General features: G+C 44.1%; 1 protein-coding gene and 1 long non-coding RNA gene across 4 annotated transcripts in view; one reads left to right on the top strand and one right to left on the bottom strand.

The window, feature by feature from the left end:
- Positions 1-687: 687 nt before the first annotated feature.
- Positions 688-6,884, bottom strand: LOC148130356 (uncharacterized). Its single transcript, XR_015749700.1, has 2 exons — positions 2,901-6,884; positions 688-1,334 (listed from the first exon to the last, which is right to left on the bottom strand). It is a non-coding gene; the product is annotated as an uncharacterized LOC148130356 (long non-coding RNA).
- Positions 6,885-14,642: 7,758 nt separating this feature from the next.
- The window catches only part of RAB30 (RAB30, member RAS oncogene family), a 35,655-nt gene continuing 25,090 nt past the window's right edge, over positions 14,643-25,207 (top strand). Inside the window, exon 1 of one of the 3 annotated variants that reach the window (XM_087966089.1) lies at positions 14,643-14,750. The gene's annotated coding sequence lies outside the window, so the exon portion shown is untranslated. Of the gene's footprint in view, positions 15,008-25,207 lie in introns of all 3 variants that reach the window. The other 2 variants (XM_026680503.2, XM_087966090.1) reach the window with 2 other exon arrangements.

Raw genomic sequence — 25,207 nt, 5'->3', positions numbered from 1 at the left:
CCAAAGGGCCATTTGTCACACTGCACCGCCTCTTTCCCGACTAGAGAATCTCCTATATCTTAATCAAACTGTATCCAAGAGCCTGGCAATTAAAAATCCCCCAACCTGGAAGGAAAAGAGGAGTAAGAGGAGGGGGAGAGGTGGACAGAAGTGGGGGTGGGGGGTGAGATGGATTTTAAAAGAAACCTTCCTTTGGAGACTACCAGGAACAACCTCTACAAGGATGGGACACTGCAAAGAAGGGGAGACCTTCCACTTCTAAACAATGAACTAATTCTTTTCTTGTGGTTTCTTCCAAAAGTTTTTTTTTTTTTTTTAAAAAATTGGGATTTAAACTAATGGGAGAGAAAAAGCACAAGTGACTCCTTTTAGCGCGTTTTTGGAGTTCTGCTCCAAGAAAGGATACGAACTACACAACATTTCTAGATTGCAGGTATTTTAAAACCCTGCCTAAGCAATCTCATGTTGGGGGAGGCAGAATTGAAACCCAATTTTGAATGCAAAAGCCCAGGTTCTCTTCTAAAATCTCTCTCTCTCTCTCCCAGTCCTTACCACCACCACCTCAATGTAATTTTGAGGCTGTATGATGAACTTAAAATTTTGCAACCTTCCTAGTCTGCATTAATCCAATTCCCAGAGGTTGTTGAGTGAGTTTTGTTGCAAAAAGGGAGAACTCTCTGACGCCGCAAAGGTAAACCAGTTTATCAGCTTCTGATATTCTTGTAACACGCTAGTAGCTTTTCTCAGATCTCATGCAAATCACCTGAGCTTGTATAAACAGACCACAGTACCTTTGTTTTTTGTTCTTTGCTCTGGTTTTAAGAATTACTTTAGTCTTGTCAACAGGGATGACATGGAAGCTTTGCCAGTTTCATGGCAAGAGGGAGGGAGGGATCCCTTTTCTCAGAGATCTTGAATCTCCGAGTCTCTCGAGATCTGCCCGTCTGGATTTTAAACTGATTTGTTTACCGGATGAAAAGTGAGTCACCTTGGCTAATGACTCTGATGTGTTTACTTTATATTTATGATGAGTCAAGCCACCAGCGATTTAGTCAGACAGGAATTCAACCCTAGCAATGATCAGCTCCGATCTGTAATCTGGCCTTTAGGACAGACCTCATGAGAAAGGGGACACAGGGGATGTTTCAAAAAGAAGAAAATACAAGGCTTACACAGATCTTATGGCTTGTTCTAGGCTGGGGTATGAAGTGGGAGGGGGGTGAAGAGTCCGTTAAGTTTGTTGAAAAGCACAGAAAGGAGGAAGGTAAGAGTGCTTTTGAATATTTGTCAGAACAAATGACAGCTTTCCGTGTGGAAAATACCATCTGGAGTAACTGCAAGAAAAAGAGGACAAAGCTATATTGTTAACACAAAATGCACTATATATGTATGTATGTATGTATGTATGTATGTATGTATGTAGATAGATAGATAGATAGATAGATAGATAGATAGATAGATAGATAGATCGATCTTTGGTTATTCAGGTTTTCTCCCGCGTAAGATTGGAAGTATCTAGGCAACGTTTCGATGAAGTCTCAGTCATCATCCTCAGGCTTGTGTCTTCGGCTCTGTGCTTCTCAGAGTGAGCACATTCACTCTGAGAAGCACAGAGCTGAAGACACAAGCCTGAGGATGATGACTGAGACTTCATCGAAACGTTGCCTAGATACTTCCAATCTTACGCGGGAGAAAACCCGAATAACCAAAGATTCACATACAAATACCCGCAAGAACCTCAGAAAACAAATATATATATATATATCCTGTTTCTCCAACAATACGGCCTCCCCCAATAGGAAGTCCCAGCATGTTTTATAGGCATGAAATGAAATTAAGCCCCTCCCCCCAAATGAAGGCCTATATTAAAACATGCGAAATGCGGGGGGAATGGTGGTGGGGGGCTTGCCTTTAGGAAGTACTTTTGTTGCACACCTGGATATGGTGCTGCCTGCATTGACCCCGATACGAAGTGCCCCACCAACGCCGAGATCAACATCCAAGCCATCGCCGCCCGCCCAAAGATGCAAGGGGGGGGAATTAAGTCACCCCCCAAAAAGACGGCCTAGCCATTTTTTCGGGGCTCAAAAAAAAAAAAGACCTGGCCTTATTATATGAGAAACACGGTATATATGTGTGTGTGTGTGTGTGTGTATATATATACATACAGATACAGATACAGATACATACATACATACATACATATATATATATACATACATACATATATATATATATACACACACACACATATATACATATATATATACATACATACATTCATACACACATACACACACATACACACACACATACATACATACATATATATACATATATATATATATATATATATATATATATATATATATATATATATATATTGTTTTCTTAAGTTTCTGGGTATTCTGTATGGTGTGCTTTGGTATTCCCGTCATTGTAGTTTTGTTGTAGCACGTTTCAGCAGAATTCATCTGCCATCATCAGGCTTCTGTATCAGAATACAGAAGCCTGATGATGGCAGATGAGTCTGCTGAAGTGCTCAACAAAGACTACAATACGGAAAATACAACAGCACACATATATATATATATATATATACACACACACATATATATATATTATATACATACATATACATACACACACATAGACACACACAATAGAAGTAGATAGCACTTTTAAAGTGGCTCAAATACTGCAAATAAACAACCATGTTAATATACTTACACACATCAGCCTTTCTGCTCCCATTCCCAAGGTGAGTCCGGAAACTTTCTGCACTAAAAACAGACCTCCGTTGCAAATATCTTTTGAGTTTTTGTGGAGTTACTTAACCCACTTGCCCCAAACCTGCACAACACAATGACCACACAAAAGGAAAGGGGCTCAATTCACACCTAACCACAAACCACTCCACATTTCAGCTGGGTCATTACCGAGACAGTACAGGATAGAGCAATAGTTGTGTTTGTCCCTTGGACTGTAAACAGCTGGATATAAAACACTGCTTAAGTAAATGTCACACCTCCTAAGCAATGCTGATACTTCTGTGAAAAACTTATTACTTCAGGCTGAATTCTGTTCTTGGTGACAGGGATGAACTTACCTATAACCCCCCACCTTAGGTTACACACTCCCACCCTTTTTAAAGTGAAATTCAAAATTACAAACCCCACAGCTGCCACTAACACTGATAGGGAAAATCACAGTAGCATACAAAGAGAGCAAACCCAACTCCCTTCAAGTGCTGATGATGCTACCAAGCTGGGTAGTGAAATGTCTACAAGAAAACCACCAAGCTCAGAGAAAACCAGACTCCACAGAACACTGTTTAAGCAAGCCTGTTTAACCAAGCCTCTTGATTTTTTCCCCTATAGCTCAAAGGACGCAGGTGTATAGGGATCAAAAGGCAAGATTTGGATATATGCACGCAACCCACCTTGGCTGTAATTTCTGTTTTAAAAAATAGCATTGAAGAAAGCTGCTGGGAAACTGGCCAGGACTTTACCCAGATAGGTGCAGCCTCCCTGCTATGCTCCAGTTTACCTGTCCCGTCAAAGCCCCTGAGGGCCCATTATTGAATTGAATCACAGTAGCCAACTCCAGAGATTGGGGGTAACCCAATGCTGGAAATTTTTAAGAAGAGATTGGACAACCGTTTTATCTGAAATGGTGTAGGGTTTCCAGCCCAAGCAGGGGGGTTGGATTCATGGACCAGCACTGATCCACAGCATGCCTGCAATTGACCCACACAAACCAGCGAAACCCCATCTGTGGGATGCAGGCAGCACACAAAATCACTCCTCCTGTCTGTGCAAAAAACTCTCTCCATGGAACCGGTCCCTGTTGGGGGGGCCGCTGGACTAGAAGACCTTTAAGGTCCCTTCCAACTCTGCTATTCAGCTTTGGCTAATGCCACATTCTTCTTTGTGATGCCTGGGTTCTGCTTACAGCAGGTAATCCTAATTATGAATTGCCAATAGGGATGGAGGGTACCTGTGAACACACATACACACACACACCTCCTGGTAGCTAGTCTCACGTGATTGTAGATTTTACTCAACAGGGAACTGCTCTACATGCAGGTCACAATTTGCAAGACCCGGATTGCCATCAGCAACCCATGCGAGGTTGTTGCAAGGATGACACCGTCCTCTCGGCTTTTCTCTCCCCAATTCTTGCCTTCCTGGAAGATCAGGTCGAGATACTGCATTGGGCACTGCTGGCTCTGCAAAAATGTTCCATTCAGCTGGCCTCTGAAAACATTGGGCGGAGGCCTCTCCTTGGTGCCTGTTTGCTTGGCATTTAAAAGGAAAGGGGTGGGAACTGTTTACAGCCACATCTGCACCTCCTTTGCTCATCTCGCCCAGATGCAGCCACTCCCGAGATGGAAACCTAAATCTAGGCCCGTTTCCAACACGAACCCTGTCAGCATTGAAACACCGCCAGATGTGTTTTACACTTTCGTCTGCTCGGAAAGATTGCATGGCTGATGTTCTCTAGATCGTTTTGTGTCTGATGGTTTGCTTCCCATCATCAGCTCATTGGGTCTTGTGATTTCACCACCGCCCTGCTGCAGTTGCACCTCGGTTGGCTGTCGTGTTTTTTGGGGGTATTTAATTGAGCGTTTTTAGGACATTTCAACTCCACCCCCCACGCCACCGGGGGATGCAGCGCTGATTCCTTTTCCAATTCGGATAATTCATTTTGCACCAGGGAAAGCTTTGAAAGACACTGGTTCTCTTTTGTTACTTGTCTTTTGCGACAATGCGCACTGTAAGGAAAAGTTATTTGGGCGGGGAAATGTTTACTGGTGTGATCTGTTTTTTTGACTGAAAAGCCCAGGATTTGCACAATTGCTTCCTCCAAACCTGTTGGGAGAAATGAAAACAAGAAGCATTTTTCCCTTTTCCAGTAACTTCCTACAAAGTGAATACATGGCATTTTGAATCGACACAGAAGTGGCTGAACATTATAGCTATTTCCTTCCTTCTCCCCTCTATTTCCTTCATTGGACCCCATTTCCACCCTCCATAATCATCTTCCATGAGCACAAAAAGACTTACCTCCACTTACATTTGCAGGAGAAAACATCCTACATAAACTGAGACACAAACCAGTACAGCGATTCCAAATCATACAGACGTACTCCGAGGTCCAAGATAAAACTTTCTGGCTGTTCTTGAAACATCGGGCAGCAGAAACGATCCATTGCTGGGGTTTCTGGAGAAATGGCAACCAAGGAACACTGGCTAGCAGAGAAACGAAACCTGCCCTGTGCAAAAACTCAAGTCAGCCAGCAATCTTGGGCTTATATTGATGCTGGTCTCAGCTGTTTACATCTGCGGTTTCTCTGCACTCAGAATGTTTACAATCTGTATCTCTCAAGCTGACTTTTATTGACTCAGCAGCATTATTAATCCTAAAGAAACTTTTAGAATGAGTTGGAAAGGACCTTTGAGGTCTTCTAGTCCAAGCCCCTACACAGGCAGGAAACCCTATACCATTTCAGACAAAAGGTTGTCTGATCTTTTTTTAAACTTCCAGTGTTGGAGCATTCACAACTTCTGGAGGCAAGTTGTCCCACTGATTAATGTGGAACAACTAATTTAACTTGATCATGTTAAGGCTTCGAATCTAACCCTGGGTGGCTTCATGGATCTTGGCTATGAATTTCCCAAGCCAACTCGCATTTCTTGATGGCCTCCCACCCAAAGGTTAACCTGGTTTTCTTGACATCAGCCACCTTCACCTGTTGCTATCCTGCTTGTGGTCAAAGGTACTTTCATTAAATTTACTTTGCCTTTGGTGAAAAGTGTTTATTTGTGGCATAAATATCAGAGGGTCAGGGGCAGGAAATGATTTTGCACATTGAGACAGCTAACCTCAAACACCCCTTCATTAGAGGGACATCAAATTAAGTTTCTATGTTCTTTGAACCTGGCTCACACTAATCTAGCGAGAAACAAACCAGGTTCTACAACCCTGGCATAAGCTTGCCATTCATATTATGGTGTACTGTTTGTATAAATTTCCACATTACAACATAAACACAGGAGCCACTGTAGTGCATATTGCAGGCCGATTCTGCTCACTGCCAGCAGTTCGATCCTGACCAGCTCAAGGTCGACTCAGCCTTTACCATCCTTCTGAGGCTGGTAAAATGAGGGCCCACATTGTTGGAGGCAGTATCTGCTTAGAGGTGGCTGTAAAGCACTGTGAAGCAGTATAAAAGTCCAAGTGCTATTACCATTTATAAAGGATATAAGTAGTCCCTGACTTATCGTTATTTTAGCGACCATTTCACGAGGACAGTGATGAAGTGCTTTAGAACTGGTTTTTCCATTTATGACACCATCCCCATGGCCACGTGATTGCAACTTGGGCAGTGGCTAGCCAGCATTCTGGGACCACATGATCAGCACTTGCTAACTTCTTAGCAGACTTCTGATAACCAAAATCCATTGACCTTTGGGCAGTCGCTCTCTTTCAGCCCAACTTACCTCACAGGGTTGTTGCTGTTGTGGAGAAAATAGTAATCCTCACAGACTTATTTGTGTAATAAAGGCAGGGCACAAGTAAATTAAATGTTTCCGGTGACGGAACGGGTAAAGCTGCATGTTTTTAAGACATGCTGCAATTAAGGGACACTCGTTAGAAATCTAGCCTCTCGTAATAGTTTGGTGACACCGAAGGTGGCCAAGAGAACAAGCAGTTCTTGGTCAATTTTGAAGACAGGCGAGATGATTTTGGAAACAGCTATTACAGATGTGCAAACAAACCATATGTTGGTTTACCTCAAGAAACAGCTGGCTAAGGCACTTGCATATATACACAAACACCTGTGTTCAAAATGGACTGATGTGTATGTGTATGGACGGACGGATAAGTGTAGGGCTATGTATTCATTTTCTTTTGAGAGCAGACATCAGAATTTTATTTTTAATGTGTTGTCAGCGTGTTCACAGAATAGAAAGGTTCTATTATCTCAGTGGGTGCTTGGTGTCCGAATAAAAACTGGTTTAGACTTCTCCATCACTGCACATCAGGGAATGTTATGTATGTGTTGTCTGGAGGTGGTTGTATAGCCGTTGCATTTATATGTCTGTGAATGTGTAATGTTCTCCCAACAGGACGTTGAGAACATCTCTGCGCAACATCCAGCTGGGATTTGGGTACATTGGCTCCTCTGCAACGTAGACTTATTCATCCATCAATCCCTTTGCAGCACAGGTATGCAGTGACGGCGATGCACTTGCGGGAAACTCTAAATAAAGCTTAACGTGTAAGGCACCCAATACTCCGTGGTGGCGCAGTGGTTAGAATGCGGTACTGCAGGCTAACACACTGCTCACTGTCAGGAGTTTGATCCTGCCGGGCTCAAGGTTGACTCGGCCTTCCATCCTTCCGAGGTTGGTAAATGAGGGTGCAGATTGTTGGGGGGCAAGATGCTGGCTCTGCAAACCACTTAGAGAGGGCTGTAAAAGCACTGTAAAGCGGTATATAAGTCTAAGTACTATTGCTGTTTGGGGGAATCACAGCTTTATCTACCACTGCAGACAACAAATTGATTGTCCTCCTCCTTCTTCACAGAAGCATGGCTTCCCTTTTTCAAATACTTACCACTCTCACCTAGGAAGGAAATGGCAGAGGGTCAAAATGAGATTTAATTAGCAGAGAAACACAATGTTCTTTTCACCCAGAGGAACATGATAACCCAGTCAGACACCTAAGCCCTAAATAAATCTTTTCTTTTCGGTCAAGAGCCAACAAAGCCCGACACTATCTAAAAAAGCACGTGGAATAAACATATTCCATGTGAATCTGCAGAAAGGAGAGGCCCCAAAATATGATTTGCTGCCTCTGATCATGCGAATTCACACCGTAATCAAAATCTACTGGATCCCACGTTGAGAAGTGTAAATTTCACCCCTTCCGGATTCATCGTTCAGGAATGGTAGATTAATCCCAGCTGGAAAAAACTACGGAGTGTGACTGTCCCGGAGAGAAGGTGGTAACAGAAGTCACATTTCACATCCGTTGCTCTCATAGCTCCTGAAAGAGAATATAAATCTGAACGTTTAGTAGGGTGTGTTTACACTCACTTCTTATTCCTGCAGAAATGTATGGAGTTTTCCCTTAAAACATTCCAAATTCCATTCTCCTCTTTCCTTGCCCCAATATTTCAAACCAACCAGGTGCTACAAACATAGCTTGTGACTAGCAATTCCGGTTACTTTTGCAAGCTTGCTATTGTGGTCAAAAGGGCTAATGGAAGCAATTGTGGTGGCGCAGTGATCAGAATGCAATCATCATCATCATCTTCTTCATTTAACGACTCCATAATCCTTTGTGGGGTGGAGTCTGGGCACCTGAATGGTGCTAGGAGAGTATTTAATGGCCGGATGCCCTCTCTGTCGCCAATGCGGAGTTTTGTTCAGCAGTTATCTTCTCCGTGTGCCCAGGGAGAGAAACATCTGCCTCTACTTAGGGTCGAACTCACAGCCTCCTGATTGTGAGGTTGAGAGCTCCATTTCTAGGCCACCACACCACTCCAGAGGTTAGAATGCAATATTGCAGGCTAATTCTGCCAACTGCCAGCAGTTCGATCCTGACCGGCTCAAGGTCGATTCAGACATCCATCCTCTGAGATCAGTAAAATGAGGGCCCAGATTGTTGGGGGCAACAGCTGACTCTATAAACCGTTTAAGAGAGAGCTATAAAGCACCGTGAAGCAGTATATAAATCTGTTATTGCTATTGCTAATTTTTAAAAAGTGCATGGGATAACCTGTGTTTCTCCACTTGAGCAACTTTTAAGACACATGGACTTCAATTCCCAGAATTCATGGCTGGCTGGGGAATCCTGGGAGTTGAAGTCCACACATCTTAAAATTTGCTAAGATGGAGAAACACTGGTATGAAAGATGGAGCACATCCCCATCTTGTTTTTTTTCAGTATGAATTTACCTTTCACCTTCCCAAATTGACCTGGAAGAAACACAAAAGATTTCAAGCGTCTTTGGAGGAATTTCACCTTAATGAGGTCAGTTTAAGGATCACTCTGCTTCACACACACCAAGCCAGAGAAAATCCTCTCATCTCTGCCTAACTTGAAGCCAAAGAAAACCCACAAAAAGCATTGTTTAAATACTTGCACAAGGTGTGAAGCGGCTTCTCCTAATCTGGCATCCTTCCAGATACGCTAGAATTGGCGCTCCCGAATTTGGAGCCAGTGTAGCATTGGATTACAGTGTGGAAAAACAGACTTAGAAAGGTCTTGGAAAGGCGCCAATATTCAGTCAATTTTCCGGAAGAAAAAAAAGAGAGGCTACAGGTATTTACGGCCACATTTCTGTCGTTAAGTGAGGCATTTGTTAAGTGAGGCATTTGCCCCATGTTACCACCTTTCTTGCCACGGTTAAGTGAACCACTGCAGTTCATAAGTTAGTAACCTGGTCGTTAAGTGAATCTGGCTTCCCCATTGGTCTTGCTCGTCCGAAGGTCGCGAAAGAGTATCACATGATCCCGGGGACATAGCAACTGTCGTAAATAGAAGTCAGTTGCCAAAGGTCTGAATTTTCATCATGGGGCTGCTGTAAAGGTCATAACTGTGAAAAACGGTCGTAAGTCACATTTGATTTGTATTGCAGTCTACTCTACATGGCGACTCAAGGCGGTTGACAATTTTAGTGCCATTGTAACTCTGAATGGTCAGTAAATGAACGGTTGTAAGTCAAGGGCTACCTGTATTTACTCCAGAAGGGAGCTTTCTAGGAAACAAGAGTTCTTAACTATGAGATTATTTGGGTTTTTTTTAACTATGCTGTGCTGGGTAGAATAACATTTGGCATAGGTTATTTTAGGATAAAGGACCAGGAGATTGCAAAAGTTCGAATCGTTGGCTCGGCCCACAAAATTAGAAGAGGTGGGCTGTCCTTGAGTTATGACTGAAAGGCAGCCTGCCTGGGATAGTTGCAAAATGGATCAGTTGCACGTCCAACCTGATTTGACCACCTTGTTTTGAGGCTGTTAAGTGAACCAACTCTTCGCCGTGGGAGCAGTTTTGTTGAAAGCCAGAAGGGTCACCTTTTCAGTTTCAAAAAAAAAGTCGTAAAATGTGATTAGGTGACCGCCATGGCCATCAATAGGGCCGAGTTGCAAAGCACCAGGCCAGGGTGATTGCACGGGGTGGAGGAAGGTCGTAACTTTAAACGGTGTAGCTAAGCAACCGGTTGTAAGTTGAGGACCCCTCTGTAAGAGGAATCTTGCCCTAGTTCCACATTCAGTGTTGCAAAGAGGCACGGGGGATGCCTTCAGAGAGCCTGCTGACTGGCCCCAACAACAAGGAAAATAGCTATGGTATTCCTACAGCTTCATTAATATTGACTGTGATTCAGGAGGTGCCTTCAAAATATCAGGAAAAGCCACATTGGATAGAATCGATCCAGGGTTTATCTCACCACATTCCATCTTAGGAAGGCTCCAATTAAAATCAAAGCTTATACTTTACAATTTTAGGAATCTACAACTCTCCCCCCGCCCCTTTATCCTTCAAGCAGAAGAGCAATCTTTATCTTTCCCATATAACCTGGAGAATTACCTATCTTGTTTAGTATAAGGATTTCAGCAAGCTTAATGACTCAAAAGAAGAAATATATATATATATATATTAAAAAAAACCCTCTTTGGTAATCTCCAAAATGTTGAACACCCTGCAAGGGAAAATGTAAAAACGACATGCATATTAAAAATTATGTAAATTTTTTTAAAAAATAGAATATTATGTAAAAACATTCTAGGTAATCCAAAGGATTGCAGTCTGAATAAAAATGCAACATACGGTATTTTGAGAGTTGCCACTTACCTTTCAGCGTATAAGTCCTAGTCATTGGGGACTTCTAGGTAAACATTTAAATATTTGTTAAGAAAGTATTAAATAGTTTGTCAATATTTAGTAAACTTTCCTTGGAATAAGCTCCATTCTACAGTGTTTCCCCAAAAATAAGACTGGGTCTTATATTAATTTTTGCTCCAAAAGTTGCATTAGGTCTTATTTTCTGGTTAGGTCTTATTTTGGGGGAAATACAGTTCTAAATGCATCCATCTGGCTGTCAATCTTAACTGGGGCTTATTTTCGGGATAGGGCTTATATTACAAACATCCTGAAAAATCAAGCTAGGTCTTATTTCCCAGCTAGGTCTTATTTTCAGGGAAACAGGGTAGGTTTTACAAAGACATTGGTGCAAGACTAGGAAAAAGTTTAACAGCAGCCTTCTCGTAATTTTTTTTTAATTATTATTTCCAGCCACAGCCCCAAGGTTCCTGGATCCTGGCTGGGAATTTGAAAAAAAAAATCTACGAGAAGGCTGTTGTTAATCTTTTTCCTAGTCCTGTTCAAATATCTTCGCAAAATCTAGAATGGAGTTTCTTCCAAGAAAAGTTGCTTGATATCCTGCTTATATTCCTCTCCCAATCAAGTGACATAATGATCACCAAAAGCTGCAATTGGCCCCCCAAGTGGTTAAACCTCGAGATGTGACCGTCATGGATCCTTCCCCATCACATTCATAAATTATGATGCTCATGAAAGAGGCCGCCCCACTATTGTGGGCTGCCAGCCGGCAGCAAACTTGGACAATGAGGAGGTTGGGGAGGAAGTAGGGCCAGTCCTGGAGTCTGGGGAAGGCTCTGTGTTGGAAGCAGAAATAGGGCAGGGTCATCTGACAGTTATCAGCTGCCTGCCTATGGCATCGGAGATAAGTGGGGAAGAACAGCTGGAGCCTGTTCCAGATGCGCGTATGCGCAGAGCTGTCAGCAGAGAACAACTGAGGAATAGGGGTGACTCGGGAGGAAGGGCACACAGGGTTGCTGAATGGCCCCTCCCTGGGGAATAAATAGAAGCAAAAGGGGAGTGGTGGTTGCAGGAGACAATGAGTTCGCTTATTATGATGAAAATTTGCTCATGTGGTTCGTGCCTCAGAGACTCCTTGCCAGGAATTAATGTACAGCTTTGTGACTGGAAGCTCTCGGCCTGGCAATTATCCAAGGAGCAATAAAGGTCTCTTCTTATAATTAACCCTTGGAAGGATTATTGCCGGGACTTTTCTGTGTGTGAATGCCATGAATTCACAGTAAGTAAATAAAGAGGGGTTTTTTTCGGGCCAAGGAGTCTGTTTCTTGGTTCTGCTAAGCCTGGGTCAGAACACCCACCTACCAATCTCATTTTACCACATTTTTTGCAGCAGTTGTAAAGCAAACACCGTGGATATTAAGCGAACCAATGGTCCGCTATGGGCTAGTTTTGTTGAAAGCTGGAAATAAATGCTGTCTTTTGGCAAAATGATCATAATGTGAAACACAATCAGGTGATCACACACACACACACACACACACACAAAAAGCTTTAAATGGCCATAAATGCAGGCCAATTGCCAAATGCCCAACTATCTGTTCATATGACCACAGGTGGGAGTCTGGTTGTCAGAACCGGGTTGGAAGTACCTCTGAAGAGATCCACTGTAACTTCGAACTGTCACCATACAATAGATCATATGTCAAGGATTACCAGTAACCTCGTGCCATAATAAGATCATAATCCTGTAAGCAAGTAAAAAAACCTCATGAAGTTTTATAAGAATTTCATTCAGGAAACACAGATGAGCCCCTGACTTCCCACTCCCTATCTTCCTCGACAGACAATTAAAAATCCATCTTGATTTATTTTAATCCCTGCCAAATCCAAAGCATTTCGCTAGTCCTGTTGCTTTTCTTATTCATTCCAAGCTTGGCCTTGATTAAATGCAATGCTTTTTTTGTGGGACGTTCTCATGATAGTTAACTTAAAAAGTTATTGAGGACAGTTTGGGTCTTGCTGGCCTTTCCCAGGTCTGGTTGAGAGAAGTGGCTGTATAAATGGATCACTTTATTTATAAATTGATTACAAATAAAATAAATGCAAAATAAAGCCACAAAAACCTGCATGTTCCCCCAGGAGCCCATCAATGATTTTTTTTTCCTATATGGGGATTATGATAAAACCGGATTAGATTACCCTGGTTGCTATTAATATCGTTATTGTTGAGCTTTACTGAAAGTCCTTGACTTATGACCAACAAACGAGCCCAAAATTTCTGTGGCTAAGCGACAGTGAGTTTTGTCTCACTTTACGTGGCCTTCTTGCCATATTAAGTGAATCCCTGCAGTTTTAACATCGAGACAGTTGTTAAATAAGTTTTGTCCCACTTTACAACCTTTCCCCCCCACAGTGGTTAACCGAATCACCGCAGTCATTAAGTGAGCCATGCGGTTGTTAAGTAAAATCTGGCCTCCCCATTGATGTTGCTTGCCAGAAGGTCACAAAAAGGGGATCATATGTGACCCCCGGGATATGGCGATCGTCGTAAATATAAACCAATTGCCAAGTTGTCCTGATTTTCATCGTATGATGTTGCAACGGTCATTAAGTGTGAAATACAGTCACAGGTTTCTTTTTTTCAGCTCCACTGTAACTTCGGTCACTAAACCGAGGACACTAGCTGCATGCTATGAATTGCAGCTGCAAGATGAGCCATCAAAAATAAATATTTTTAAATTTTTATTCTTTGAAGGGCCCCCTCACGTTTTTTTTGCAGCAAGCTCTTTTATCACAACCACCCAGAGAGGTAGGCTCAGAAATAGGAAAAAGTTGCTCCACTCCACCCTGCCCTCGCTTTTAGGCATGTCAACCGCTACAGAAGCGGTGCTCCAGATCCCATCATCCACAGCTCCTTTCCTTAAGAGAGAAGCCCTGTGAGGAGCTTGTCAAGCGGCGGGACTCGAACGCGCAACCTTTCGAACTGCAAAGCGCGAGCGGAAACCGCTAGGCTAACACGTTCGACCGATAGCCGCGCGGGGAATTTCTCTTAAAAAAAAGAACGAGCTGCAGGGGAGACCCACATCCGGGTCCCGCCGCAGGCTGTCATAGCAACGCGCCAGCCCTTTTCCCAACCCCGCGCGCGCGCCTCTTTTTGCAAAGGGGAGGGGGGGTGCAGAGAGCAGCTCTTACGAAACGCGACTGAACAGTTTTGGCCCTTAGACCTGCCGCCGGGAGGCCAAGAGCGCTTTCCCTCCCCCCTCCTCCTTGGGGGGAAAAGCCCGTTATTACGACCCACCCCCTTTTCCTTCTTACACCGACCTACGAAGCGCGGCTCCCGACGGCCTCTCCTCCGCCGCTTTTCAAGGGGAGGGGGATCTCCCCAACCCGCGAAGTTGACTTAACGTACCGCCGCCCTCCGCCACGACTCGGGCTAATATGGCCGCTCGGCGAGCGGGCTCGCCTTCTCGGAGCAAGAAGCCTCTCTCTCCGTCGGACGTCTCTGTGGTTGATTTCTCCCTCCCTTCCCCCACTTTGCGGCTGCGCGGCGCGGAGCTTGACGGACGCTGTAGTTCACGCTGCGCTCAAGGAACGCTAATCGGCTTGCCTTTCGGGCCGCGCCTGAGAACTCCCTTTCCCACAACGCCGCGCGGCTGTCCGAAAGGCAGCCAATGAAAAGCCCCCGATCTCGCCCTTTCTCTTCCCACCCCCTCCTCCGAACGTTCAGAAGGATGATGTAATGGCAAAGCGGGCGAAGAGGGCGGAGCTCTCTTCCTTTGCGCTGCAATTCATTGTGCCGTATATAGATAGCCCAGCCCGGGGCCGCCTTCTCCCCGGCTCCTGCTGCTTGCAGGGCAGGGACGAAACTCCCCAGCGAAAGGGGGCGGGAGTGGGTGAGTTGTGGGGAGGGGAAAGAGAAAGGGGGGTGGGTGGGTAGGGGCAGAGACCAAAAAAAAAAAAAAAAAAGGGAGCAAAAAAAAAAAAAAAGCCCCAATTTCCAACCCAGATTTTGCATCCTTCAAGGAAGCTGCAAGCTTTTTGCAAACCCAAATGTCCCAGTGACTTTGCTTTCAAAGCTGGCTTTTCCCCCGCCTCTCCGTTTTCCTATTCTTTGGCAAAAGGAGCAGAGGGAGCGGCAGTCCCCAACCAGGTGAGTCGCATCGCTTTACTTTCTGTATATACATTTATATTTATATATTTTATATACTGCTCTCTGTCTTTGCTGGCTCGCCTTTCTGTTTTTTAAATTTAAATTTAAAAAAATCAGCTTGAGCTGCGAAGGAGCCTAAGCTTCTGCTTTGGCGTCGCAACAGGGGACGCTTTTGTCTCCTGTGGGTTTCTCTCCTTTTTGGGGGGGTGATGGGGGGGAGGAAGAAAGGAGACGCAGCATCGCCCCAAAGATGGAAAATTGGTAGGGTTATTTGGGATTGGCCTCCCTGGCCTTTCTTAGGATTTGAGAGCAGTGCCCCTTTCTGAGCTTCTTAGTCTGGGAGTTTATCCAAGGATCGAGGTATCTTCCTTCCTTCCTTCCTTCCTTCCTTCCTTCCTTCCTCCCTTCTCCCTTCCTTTCCTCCCTCCCTCCCTCTCTGTCCTTGCTGCTATCCTCTCTCTCCCCCTTCCTCTCCTTCCTTTCCTCCCTGTCTTCCTTCCTTGCTACTCTTTCTCCCTTCCTCCTTCCTCCCTCTTTCCTCTCTTTTCCTCCCTCCTTTCCTCCCTTCCTCCCTCTCTTCTTCTCCCTCCCTTCCTCTTTCCTCTCCTTCCTTCCCTCCTTCCCTCCCTCTTTTCCTTCCTCCCTCCTTCCAAATGCATCAGAAAACGCATCTCCACTCCCTCCCGCTTTCTCTTCTCTTTACAGATGTTGAGGTGGGAGCCTCTGGGGCCCCTGGAGGAACGGGTGACGGGTTTTCGATTGTGCGTTGCTGGGGTGGGGAGATGAGGAGTGGGTGGCAAAGGGAGAGAGAAAATGACACGGTGGGGGAGATAAATGGGTGTGAATTTATGACACCTTATAAAACCGGCTCCTGGTTCTTTCTCCATCCTTTTATTGTTTGTTGCTTTGATGTCAGAAAAAAAGGCTTCCTAAATGCAAAGATTACTATTTTTTTCCCTTCTGTCCTTTTTTAAAGGTGACAGACATGTAAAAGGGTTTTTCTGCCTTGTTTTTGTTTTAAATCAGCTTCTTTAGCAGCTCCATGTTGTGAGTTTTATCTACTCTGGAGTAAACCTCAGCAAGTTCAGGGGATCTTTAAAAGAACTGGCTTTTTTTAGGGTGGGCTTGTCTTTGATCTCTACCCATACATGCCCAACCAACCTCACAGAGCTGAGTGTCTGTAAGAGCTTACAATTGTAAGGGAGAGTTTGCCCATAAAGAGACTCCTGCAAATAACGTAGGATTGGCTCTTGAACGTAAAAAGATCGACTTGGAAAGGTGCCTTTCTACTTTAAGTAGGTTAAAAAGGTCGCCATGAACAGAGGAAATTAAAATATTTCTGAGAAGGAGCTGGCTTTGCAGATGTTTGAAGAATGATCAGAAAACTCCCCCTTTCCCCCCCTCCCTTTCATTTTTGCAAATATTCTTCTCTGACCTTCCCATTTTGCTTAGTTTCCAGTTGATCCTGAGTCAAGTAATAAATGGGGACTGAAGGAGATTTGCTGGGTAACAGTGGGTGGGTCCTTTATTTTTTTTGGTAAAAGGATGTGCAATGCAGTTGGCCACCAGCTTAAAACTGTGACTTTGAAAGAGACAAACAGGCTTTGCTGAGTTAACATTAACAGAGCGAAGAACAGAATAATCTTGACTTGTTAAAAAATGGCCTGAGGAAGTTCTCAGTGGATCTTTTCAGTCTGTTTGAAATAGAGGGTTGTTTTTTTCTTCCAAAGCTGGCAGTTGTGATTGTTCTTTGTTTAGTTGCAAGGAATTGCTTTGAATTCACCACAACTTCAAAATATTGCAGTGTTTCCACAGTGAGGTCTTGATGCCTTTGTGGCACTCAGCAATCCTGACATTACACCTGTCTTTTAGGATCGGGCTGGATTTTAGGAAACAAAAGGATGTATTTTAAGGGACAGGTTTTCCCAGATTATAAAACTAGTCTATTAAGACCAGTATTTTTCAACCTGAACAACTTTAGGGTATGTGGACTGCAGATACATGGCTAAAGGATGCTGGGAGTTGAAGTCCGTACATCTCAAAAGTTGCCAACATTGAGAAATATTAGTTTTCAGACATCAGAATTCTCTCTTTTTTTTCTGTTTTCTTTCTCTCCTGAGGAATGAGGTGGCAGTTGAAATCATACCAGAACTTATTGGTATTTTATCAGAAAAGCAGGATAAAGGGAGCACATACTTAATTTTACATGTGTTAACAGCAGCGAGAATTGCTTTTGCACAATAATGGAAAAACGAAGAGATCCCTACAGATGAAAGTGTAATTTAAAAAAAAAACTAGAATGTGCAGAGATGGATAGATTAACACTCAGAATAAAGGAGAAGGAAGAAACAGGATAATTTTTAATGTGGGATTTGTTTTACCAATGGTTATCCTGTTTTCCCAAAAATAAGGCCTACCCTGAAAGTAAGTCCTAGCTTGATTTTTACACGTGTGCCCAATATAAGCCCTATCCCCAAACTAAGCCCTGATTAAGATCCTGCCCACTCCAGAGTGCACAGGTAAAAATTAAGCTAGGGTGAGGATGGGAAGGTGGAGCTGTCCTACTACATACCTTTGGACAGTTGTAGCCAGGCCTCGCACACCCCAACACCTGCCATGCCGGCTCATTTCTTCTGCAGCCCACTAAAAGCCCTACCCCCAAAATAAACCCTAATTAAGATCCTGCCCACTCTTTGTACAGGGAGCCCTTGACTTAACAACCACATTTGTTTAGTGGCCATTCATTGTTACAAAGGTGCTGGAAAAAAGCGACATATAGCTGGTCCTCATATTTATGACTGTCACATAGTCACATGATCAACATTCGGGCCTTGGCAGCCGGCATGTATTTAGGATGGTTGCAACATCCTGTGTGGCTCCTATGATCATCATTGCTGCTGGTTTCTGGCGAATGAATTCAATGGGGGAAGCCGGTTTCACTTAACAACCACACAATTCACTTAACAACCACATGATTCACTTAACGACATGATTCAATTAGCAACCACATTTCAATTAACCATATGATTCACTTAACAACCACATGATTCAGTTAGTAACTACATGTCAACGTGATTCAGTTAGTAGCCACATGGCAATTAACCATATGGTTCACTTAAACACATGATTCAATTAACAACCACATGATTCACTTAACAACCATGGCAAAGAAGATGGTAAAATCTGCCAGGATTCACTTAACAACCGCCTTGTTTAGCAATGGAAATTCTGGTTCCCATTGTGGTCATAAGTCGAGGACCACCTCTATAGACCATACCAAGCAAGATGACAATGTAGGCCGGTTATTTCCTCACCTCAGCAACTTTGAATTATATGTGGACTTCAACTCCCAGAATCCCCCAGTCGGCTGAGGAATTCTGGGAGTTGAAGTCTCCGAGGCCGAGAAGTGCTGGCAGAGACCATACCAAGGGAGATGGGTCCGTGTTCCTTACTTTGTTCTAATCCAGCTTTCAGGATTCTTCTCCCAAAATGTCTGATCCCCGGGTAGAAACTTTTGCCAAACCTTTGCCTCTTAAAACAAAACTCTATGTTCTTTTTATATCTATCTATCTAAAAGTGAAATACCATTCACACATCATCACAAAATCTCCAGAACCGTAAAGCCTACAAACTTAAAATTTGGCACGTATGTTCCTCTCGGCTTCTAGGTGCTCACTAAGAAAAGGTTTTTCGAAATGACCATCATAGCATTTAGATTATTTCCTATATTATTACTATTAACACGCTCTGATGTTAAGGAGTTCTACACCCCCTCCCCACCTGAAAAGAAATCTGTTCCAAATGCAAAACACAAGCAGAGGAGTTCCAGTTTTAGTTTCACAGCACCAAGCAGCTTTAGTACAGAACAGTTGAGCTAAGCTGTTTCCTTCTTGCTTACACAGCAAATACTGTTTCAGTTGCCATGTTTCAGTTTCCAAACAGCCCTCAACTCTCTCTCACACTGACAGGACGCTAGCCAGATGAATACCGATGGATGCTGGTAGGCAGAGGCACAATTCCTCCCCCCCGTTATTTTCCTCCCCAAAATCTTAAGCCCGACCACATAGTTTCGTAGCGAAGTATGAGTATAAGAGCTGGTACTTTAATAAAGAGAGAGGAAAAAATTAGAAAGTTGGTCGGGCAAGTTCCTTTCATTCTTTGGGCTAAAAACACTGCGGCTTTTCATCCTTCCAGGGAAGTCCATTCTGGTGAGAAGCCAAAGTTGGAATCTGTTTCATTGGGAACCAGTGAAAAGCTTTTTATTTTATTTTATTTTTGTTATATTTTCTTTAGGATCAACGCCCCGGAAGCTCGGAGGTCCCATAATTACTTCGAAAGGAAGGGAGGGAATGATTCAGCAAGAATTAGAATGGGGCAAGCAGAGGCTTATATTAACCTGCCTTCTGCCCCGTATCTTCCTATGGAATTCAAGCCTCAAGTGAAAACACTCTCTGGAAGAACAAAATACAGAATAACAAGAGTTGGAAGGGACCAGGCAAAAGGCTGTCCAATCTCTTCTTAATGGTACAGGGCAGGGGTTGGACTATAAGGCCTTCAAGGTCCCTTCCAACTCTTGTTATTTTATTTATTTTAAAAACCCTCCAGTGTTGGAGCACGCACAACTTCTGGTGGCAAGTTGTTCCACTGGTTAATTGCCCTCACTGTGAGGAAATTTCTCCTTAGTTCTAAGTTGCTTCTCTCCTTGATTAGTTTCCATCCCTCACTTCCTGTTACACGTAAGTCCTCGACTTATAGCAATTCACTTAGTGGCCATTCGAACTTAGGACGACACTGAAAAAAGTGACATGACCGTTTCTCACAATTACAAATATTGCAGCCCTCCCCCAACCTATGGTCACTTGATCAAAATTTGGATGCTTGGCCAGTGGTTCATATTTATGACAGTTACAGTATCCCCTTTGGTGACCTGACAATCAAAGTCAATGGGGGAAGCCCGATCCACTTAACAACTGCATTACTAATTTAACAACTGCAGTGGTTCACTTAACAATTGTGGCAAGGAAAGTCACAAAATGAGGCAGAATCCATTCAACAACTGTCTTTTTTTAAAATTTATTTTTATTGCATTTCCATTATTACAACATAAAACATCATGGTTTCAACAGCATTTTTTGGCATCTATACAGGTTCTTATCTATCTTAACACATATTTACACTTATCTAATATTGATGAATGATTTTATAATTATTATTCTTATACTCTTATATATTCTACATATTTACAGGTTACTTTCTTGAGGCGTCTTACAGGTTAATTTCCTATCTTATTTCTATTTGTCACCCAATCATACCATTAATTCCAAATTAAGAAATATTCAGAGTCTTCTTTCAGTTTCAGTATTAACAAATTCATTCCAGCACTTTCCATTATTTTTTGTAATAATAATTCTTTGTTAGGAATATTAAGAGTTTTCCATACTTGTGCAAAACAACTGTCTTATTTAGCTAGAGAAATTGTGGGATCAATTGTGGTCATAAGTTGAGGATTAGAGCGCAGTGGTTAGAGTGCAGTACTGCAAGCTACTCCTACTGCAATTTGGCAGTTCAAATCTCACCAGGCTCAAGGTTGACTCAGCCTTCCGTCCTTCCAAGGTGGGTAAAATGAGGACCCAGATTGTTGGGGGCAATAGGCTGACTCCTTAAGCCGCTTGGAGAGGGCTGTAAAGCACTATAAAGCAGTATATAAGTCTAAGTACTATTGACCTTCCTTCCATCCATCTATCCTTCCATCCATTCCATCCATCCTTCCTTCCTTCCATCCATGATGCACAATAGTTAGAATGCACTATTCCAGGCTAAGTCTGCCAACTGTTATCAGTTCGATTCTGGTGGAGCTCAGAGTTGACTCAGCCTTCCATCCTTCCGAGGTCGGTAAAATGAGGACCCAGATTGTAGGGGGCAAATATGCTGATTCTGTAAACTGCTTTAGAGAGGCCTGTAAAGCACTGTGAAGTGGTATATAAGTCTAAATGTGATTGCTATTCTTCCATCCATCCATCCATCCATCCATCCTTCCTTCCTTCCTTCCTTCCTTCCTTCCTTCCTTCCTTCCTTCCTTCCATGGTGCCGCAGTGGTTATAATGCACTATTTGCAAACAAACTCTGCCCACAGTCTGGAGTTCAATGTAGACCAGCTCAAGGTTGATTCAGACTCTATCCTTCGGAGATGGGTAAAATGAGGACCCAGATTGTTTGGGGGGGGGGCAATATGCTGACTCTGTAAATTGCTTAGAGAGGGCTGGAAAGCATTGAGGAGCAATATATAAGTCTGTTAGGAAGGAAGGGGGGGGGGGGGGGGGGGGGGGGGGGGGGGGGGGGGGGGGGGGGGGGGGGGGGGGGGGGGGGGGGGGGGGGGGGGGGGGGGGGGGGGGGGGGGGGGGGGAAGGAAGGGGGGGGGGGGGGGGGGGGGGGGGGGCTTTTACTCGGGAGAAGAAATGCAGAGGACAGCAGAGTGTTGTGTAATCTGCAGTTTGTGGGATTGTTGGTCTCGGTTTCCTGAGCTGATTCCTTGGCTGTGTGGGGATATCTGGAATTGACTCCATGTGCCGCCAATGCCAGATCTCTCCCAGCTGCTGTTTCTTGTTATGACCGCTGAAATTTATTTGCATTCTTCCCTTGTGTAACCGACATTGTTTTGTCCCTTGGCAAACTTCTCGTGTGTGCGTGTGTGTGTGTGTGCGTGTGTGTGTGATTGTACGACCCAAGAGCTGCCTGAACAATGACATCCCCTTTTCTTTCAGTTCCCCAAATTTGTAAACGCTGCCAGGATGGCTAATCAGGCGTTACACGCAACTTGATATTCGGTTGATATGATATTTCATTTCCTCCCTCATTTTCTTTAAAGAAGAACAATAAAGCCCCAGTCCTGAGTCTTCCCTAGAATTATTATTTTTTTTCCCCCCTTATTGTGCTTGGATTTTTATTTTTTTATTTTTATTTTTATTTCCCCCTCCTGGCTAAAGGGCCAAAATTTGGGAAACGTGGCTTCCAAACTGCATTGGGAAGACTTCCTTGACAAGTTGACAAAATGTGAATACGAGAAAAGTATGCGAAGACTTTAGGGGAAAGGGTGTGTTTGGAGTGTCAGATCCAAACATAATGGAACAGATGTTGTTGGTGGACTTGCTTAATGCTGTTTCTGCTTTTGCAGTCTTGCAGGCTGCTTTCCTTTAGTTAACTCCATCCTCTTTCTTAGTCCTTAAGGATAGTATTGTGTTATATTATTGACATAGAAACAGGGGTAGGCTTCAAAAATTGTAGCCAAGGGTTCTCTGCCTGGTTGCTGGGTGGGCACGGCCATGATGTGTGGCCTAGTCGGCCTCTTACACCACAGTTTCCTCGAGCCTCCGGAAAGGTAAAAACAGCCTCTCCAGGCTCCGGAGGGTATCTGGAAGCTGGGAACGGGCCTGCCATGACCGTGGTGGAGACTGACTCTGAGGGAGAGGAAGAACAGCCGACAGGGAGTGGAAGTGTGGCTCCGGTGGTTGTGGAGGAAACTGGGGAAGGGCACAGGCCGGATGGGCATTCAGAGGAAGACCCAGGCCCATCCCCTCTTCATCCTAGGGCACGCAGGGGGGAGAGGATAAGGGAGAGAGGTGGTCTACTGGGGAGGAGAGGGCCTTGATCCTCTTCATGGGCTGCAGCTGTGACAACTGGATAAGAGGACGGACATGTGTACTGGCAAGTGCTGGAAACAAAGCGTGGAAATATCTCTAGTTTATGGTTCCTCTCTTGAGTTTGGCATCCTTCCCAGTGTGTGTTATTTGTGGACGTCCTCCAGCCCTTATCTTGCCTGGTTTGTGTTGCTTTTTCCCTTCTTCTTGTAACTGTTTGTGTGGGAGTTTTTTGTCTTACGTCAAGGATATTTGGAGCTTGGAAACAAAGAGAAAGAATAAAAGGGGCTTCGCCTGTTTTCTGCGAGTGTGTTTGTTATGTATCCCACCTCACCACAGGGCCCATTTCGGGCCTTCCCGAACTTCTGGGAAGCCCGTTTTTCCCCCTCCCCGAGCCTCCATGTGCGCCCTGCACTTATCCAAAACGGGCCACGTGGGGACTTCGGGGAGGGGAGGGGAGAGGTGAGCGGAACCAGCCAGGAGTGGGATTTGGGGGTTCTCTGAACTGCACAGAATCTTAGCTAGGGGTCTCTCCCGAACCCAAGCCCACCCCTGCATAAAAAGCTACGTGCCTTCTTGAACTTATTTGGGTTATGTGCCATTAAATTTTGTGGGTTTTATTTCATCGAGGATAAGATGAGATGGAGCTTTTCAGATAACTGCTTTGCAGGTCGTCCTCAACATAGGGCCGCAATTGAGCCCAAAATGTATGTTGCTAAGTTACGAAATTTGTAGAAAGTGGGGTTTGTCCCATTTCACAACATTTCTTGCCGCGGTTTGCGAAGGGAATCGAGGCAGTTGTTAAACGTTGCGGTTAGCCGGCAGCAGGTGCGGATGGCTGAGGAGAGCGAGGACTCAGATGAGGGGCCAGGACCACCAGGGAGTGGGCTGCTGCCTTCAGAGATTGTGGGGGCTGGCAGCAGCGATGAGGAGGTTCCCGAGGAGCCTGTGCCAAGTGCGCATGCGCGCAGGGCTGCTCGAAGGAAGGAGCAGCTGCAGCAGCACAGGTGACTCCGGAGTAAGGCTGCAAGGTAATGGCCCCTTCAAGAAGATAAAAGCCAGCTGTGAAACAAACCTTCTTTGCAGGAAGCAAAGACGTTTTGAAACTTGCGTGGACATTCCTCGTGGACATTCCAGTATCCTGCCTGAGTTTGTATTTGGAGATTCTTATTTTGCAAATTATTTCTTGTCTGTTATCTTTTGGCAAGTCTTGCACAGTTTGGAAAGGCTTGTGCTTATCACAGCTAATTATTTTGTAAAAGCATTACAAGGTTTCTGTTTCTTTTGGATTGTGTTTGATTTGTCGGAAAAGGGCGTGGGTCAGAACATTAAATGAGTAACCCAGTTGTTAAGCAAATCTGGTTTCCACATTGACTTTGCCTGTCAGAGAGTTGCCAAAGGGGATGATGTGACCCCATCATAAATAGCACATCATAAATGCGAGTCAATTGCCAAGCATCTGGATGTAAATAACATGACCCTGGGGATGCCGTAGTGGCCGTAAGTGTGAAAAATGGCCATAAGTCTCTTGATTCACAATACTTCATTTAATGGCCATTCAAAGTCACAACAGCACTGAAAAAAGTGACTTACGACCGTTTTTCATACTTATGACCATTGCAGCGTTTCCCCATGATCATGTGATCAAAATTCAGTTGCTTGGCAACTGGTTCATACTTACGACCGTTGCTAACCCTGTGTCGTAGGGTCACCTTTTTGCAACCTTTCGGCAAGGAAAATCAATGGGGAAGCCGGATTCACTTAAGAACCGTGTTACTAACTTGTCAACTGCAGTGATTCACTTAACGATGGCAAGAAAAGGCTGTAAAATGGGGCAAAACTCACTTAACGACTGTCTTGCTTAATATCAAGAATTTTGGGCTCAATTGTGGTCATCAGTCGAGGAGTAACTATAGACAAGGTTGGACTAGAAGACCTCTGAGGTGCCTTCCACATCTGTTATTCTACAGGACCTACAGCTGGGTTTGAAGCTTGTTTATTTCAGTGGCATAATGGAAATATTAAGCTATAGGTAACGTCTGTTCTAGCACAAATCAGCATGAATTCCTGCAATTACGGGGTTGGCATAGCTTAAGGAGCTGGTCTGTGGTTTAAGAAAGTGTCTATATAGCATTCCATGATGAGGGTGATGATAGTTTGCATGGATTGAAAAATGGGTGGTTGCAAAACATTGGCTTGAGAATGTGGCTTCCTCTCTTGACTTTGCTTGTGAGAACCTGGCTGGGAAAGTAGCAACAGCAATAGCACTTTAGACCAAGGGTCTTCAAACTTGGGCAATTTTAAGACTTGTGGACTTCAACTCCCAGAATTTCTGAGCTAACATGACTGGAAGAGGAATTCTGGGAGTTGAAGTACACAAGTCTTAAAGCTGTCAAGTTTGAAGACCCCTGATCTACAGTTTCTATCTCCATATCTATCTATCTATCTATCTATCTATCTATCTATCTATCTATCTATCTATCTATCTATCTATCTATCTACCTATCTACCTACCTATCTATATCTCTACCTATCTACCTATCTATCTACCTCCCTCCCTCTCTAT

The sequence above is a fragment of the Notechis scutatus genome, chromosome 5 (genome assembly GCF_049901735.1).
Source record: "Notechis scutatus isolate UNSWTSFEM ecotype Mainland chromosome 5, rNotScu1.2, whole genome shotgun sequence".
Classification (NCBI taxonomy): Eukaryota; Metazoa; Chordata; class Lepidosauria; order Squamata; family Elapidae; genus Notechis; species Notechis scutatus.
The sequence above is the reverse complement of the archived record's forward strand: the minus strand, read 5'-3'. Positions and strand labels throughout refer to the sequence as shown.